This window comes from Triticum aestivum, chromosome 7B (genome assembly GCF_018294505.1).
Source record: "Triticum aestivum cultivar Chinese Spring chromosome 7B, IWGSC CS RefSeq v2.1, whole genome shotgun sequence".
NCBI classification, from domain to species: domain Eukaryota; kingdom Viridiplantae; phylum Streptophyta; class Magnoliopsida; order Poales; family Poaceae; genus Triticum; species Triticum aestivum.
In genome coordinates this window covers 95,607,357-95,611,418 of record NC_057813.1, presented here as the reverse complement: position 1 = coordinate 95,611,418, position 4,062 = coordinate 95,607,357, and positions in this window count along the sequence as shown.

Here is a 4,062-nt window from a genome sequence, read left to right as displayed (position 1 = left end):
CCTGGCCCTCAGGAGGCACCACCGGCACCAGACCGTCCCCGTCAAAGATGGGCATGGCATCCACCACCTGTTCCCAGTCGTCGTGAAGGAACAAGGGGACAGGAGTGCCCTCCAGGCTTGCCACATCCCTCCCCGACCAGGAAGCGGAGAGCTGCGGCCAGATCCTCATCAGCCAGAGCCTCCGAGTTCAGGCGGAGATTGGCATCCGCATCCTCGAGCCTCCACAACGGGCGCGAGTGCGCCTGAAGTGGGGCCACGCGATGTGCTAGGAACTCCCTCAGGAGCATGGCTCCGGTCAGCTTCGCCACCTTCATGTTGCTAGGCCTCAGGTCGACGTTCATCTTCTCCAGCACCAGCTTCGCCCGCCGGTCGTCAAGCTTCGCGCGGGACCATGCCTCGTCGGCCTAGGGATGCCCCATGGGCAGTGCCAGCCGAGAGTTGATGCATCCAGCATCCAGCATGACCCACTTGCTCCGGAAGCCATCGGCCCTCTTCCCGGCCTTCGAGATCGCGTTGGCTTTGGAGTATGCGACAAAGCTAGTGCACGCCGAGGTATGGGAGCAGGTGACTCAGAGGAAGAAGAAGTGGTGCAGCAAGGCCACGGAAGGCATCACCCGATGTGCGCCTCATAGTAGTAGGCGAAAATTGACAGGAGAAGAATAGAGTTGGGATGGAGGTGCAGAGCCTGCAGCTTATAATGGCGGAGGACAGCATAGAAGAACTCAGAGAAAGGAGGCACCAGGCCAGCGATGACGGCACTCATGAAGAAGGGATAGAAGGTGCTCCCCTTGTCCTCCGGCTGGGCGGAGCCGAGTCGGAGCGTAGTCTCCCCCATCTCGTTGCCTTGCGCCGCTGTCATCAGGCGCGTGAGGGCGAGATTCTTCTCCGTCATGTTGGGCGGATCCAGAGCCGGCGAGTACCAGGCCGATGGAGCCTCGGCCACGGTCTTGCGGGGCGCCATTGCTCGCTGGAGGAGAAAGGATGAGGCGGATCTGGAGATTTCGGAAGCGGGAGGGCAAGAGCAAGAAAGGGGATCTGGAGCAAGGCGAATGAGAGCAATGAAGGTAAGCCTAACCCAGGCCAGCCTTTTGTCAGATGGCAGTTGCCGAGGCAGCGTGGGGAAGCGGAGACGCCCACGTCCAATCAACCGCCACGCAGCAACCAAGGCTGCAGGCTGGTGGGCCCGCGGTGCTCCACACTTGTCCTTTTGCTTCGCTGCTAAGCCAAGTCCAAGCACGCCTTGGGCCTGGGGGCTACTGTCGGTGTTCTGGGAATGGGGTTCCCCAAACTTTCCTGCCTGCGGCCTGCAGCGTGGCTCAAGGAGTGGCCCAGTATGGCCCATCTTCATCAACTCAAGCTCAAGACCCTCGCGAGGGGCCAAGCCTCGTGGGGCGGATGATGCAAGGCTTCCTCAGGAATGGCCTCACCATGCAGGCTCGCGAGGAGGTGGAGAGATCAAGGCAGGGGTACCTCGCGAGGTGCTCGTGACGCAAGCCATGACGATCAAGACCAGGCGGGCGCCAGGCGGGTGCCGGCCTGCGTAGTGTCCTTGTTTCCTCTTTGGTGCAAAGGGGGCAAGCGCAGGCGCGGAGTGCCGAGGCGTCAAGCATAGGTTACCATTTCGATGCAATGAGACCAAGACCACCAGAGCGGCAGGACGAAGGTCACTATGGATCCCAAGACGGCGTCATCGCCAGTGCCTTTGGCAGTCGAAGACCAACTTTAGTCAGGATAACTTGTACTAGATGTTCCCCTTCAAAATGGCCGTTGTTGGCTCCCTTCCCGCTCAATATTTGGGAAGAGGACTCGGGCCTCTATATATAGGGATAGCCACCACAGTGGGAGAGAGTTCTCATCAGATCCAGAGGGCAGAGAGGATTCTCATCAGATCCAGAGGCGATCGAACTCACCCAAGTAGTACACCGCACCAGCCCAAGAACGCCTCCCGCGAGGCTGTTCTTCCTTTGTACTGTTCATCATTAGCCCCTGAGGCAATCCACCACACCACACACTACATTAGGGTATTACACCACAACGGTGGCCCGAACCAGTATAAACCTTGTGTCCCTTGTGTTGCTCATCGTGTAGCTTAGATTCATAGCGAGGCGTTGGGACGTGGATCGGTAGGGGGAAGATCTTTGCACGCACCCAAGAGTTCGAACCTTAAGGGTTTTGCCGGAACCCGACATCCGACACCATCATACTTGAAATGCAATTACAAACTATGTTATTTACAACTTCCACATTCACCATGCATCAGTTAACAATCACCAAGCTTAATGCACACAAGTTACCATGAAATTAGGTACAGTTACCACACTTACTGCATAAGAATTATCATGCAATCTGTATTACAATTACAGGCTTTTAGTTTACAACTACAAAAACATCTTACTGCATGCAAACTTTACTAGGCAAGTGGAGTACCAGTTACCAAAAGTTTTGGCATGCAGAAAATATAACACAAACTAACAACTTCAAAAACATTACAGGAGCTACATCTAGAAGCAACCCAATGGTCCGAGAGACAAGCAAAGAACCGACAACTAGCAGCATAGGAGGGAGAGAAAGCTTCTTTGATCATTCAGTCAGCGAGCCAGCGAGTCTAAAAACAGGAGGAGAAAATGCTGATCAGGCAGACAAAAACACCGAGGCATACTCCACACCGAAGCCTCCTGATGAAATGATGAAGTTTGATACTTATGAGGAAGCTTATGATCACTACAAGCAATGTGCACTCAGACATGGGTTTGGGATGAGGCTGGAATACAGAAAAACAATTAAAGACGACACTGTAAGCAGAGTCCTCTTGGTTTGTGGGAAATACGACAAGCCAAAAACAAACAAGGAGGAGACACAGGATGTGCAGAACCCAAAAGGCATCATGAAGAAGAGGAAAACAGGGAAGGTTGTGAGGTCGGGATGTCCGGCCCACCTTTACATCACCCACACGGATTCCTTGTGGAGAGTCAAACGATTAAACGACGACCACAACCACCCTCTAATAAGAAAGCCGTCCGTGACAAAGTTCCTATCATCACATAGGAACATTCCCAAGGATGACCAGGACTTCATGAAGATATTGCACGGATGCAACATAGAGACAGCAAGACAGATGCAACTAATGCAATGGTTCTATGGGTCTCCTAAAGATGTACCATACACGACAAAGGACATCGCAAACCAGCGAGCTAAGTTTCGCATGGAGTACCGCCACACTGATGTGGGGAGCATAGTCTCATACTTCCAAGAAATGAATGTCACAGCCCTAGCTTAGCCTTTGCTTGTCCTTGCATGATCATCATGTCATCATGTCTAAATTTCATTTAACTATGAAATGGGGATTCTCAAACCCTAGCACCAAATGAATTCGACTAGGGTCAAAATAAAATCTTTTTCATTGAACTCAAAATGCCCTTTAAAAATGTTCAACATTTCTGGTTTGAGGTGGAAGCATCTACCAAAGATGGTTTACATTTTTGCAGGACATATTTGGGCTTTGAATTAATTCAAACATATTTGAATTGGAGCTATTTAAATGCTATATATAATTTACGTGCTCCAAAAATGTTGGAAATTGTTATGGGTCACTGGAATAATTCAGACAGCACCCCTAATTATTTCTAGGATTTTATAAAGTGGTTGAGTATTTTAGAAAACAGAAACAATTTAAATTAGAAAACAGAGAGAGAGAGAGAGAGAGAGAGAGAGAGTTACCTGGGCCGGCCTACCTGTTCTGGCACTGTAGAGCGCGTGCGTTCCCGGCCACCTCTTGCTTGCCGACGATCCCCTGGACGCGTGGACGACTTTCCCATGTCATCCCGATCCCGCTGACCCTCTCGCTCACTCTCCCTCTCCTCTGGCTCTCTCACTCACGCACACCCGAGCACGGCCGTCGCCGCCGCTCACTGCCACCGCGCTCTCTGGCCGTCCCTCGACCAACCGCCAAGCCCATCGGCTCCGCCTCATCGCCTGCTACCTCTCCGTCGAGCTACGCATCGCCGGACGCCCCACCGCCCTGCTATCGACCCGTCTTCTCCACGCTCGGCAGATGAGATCGCC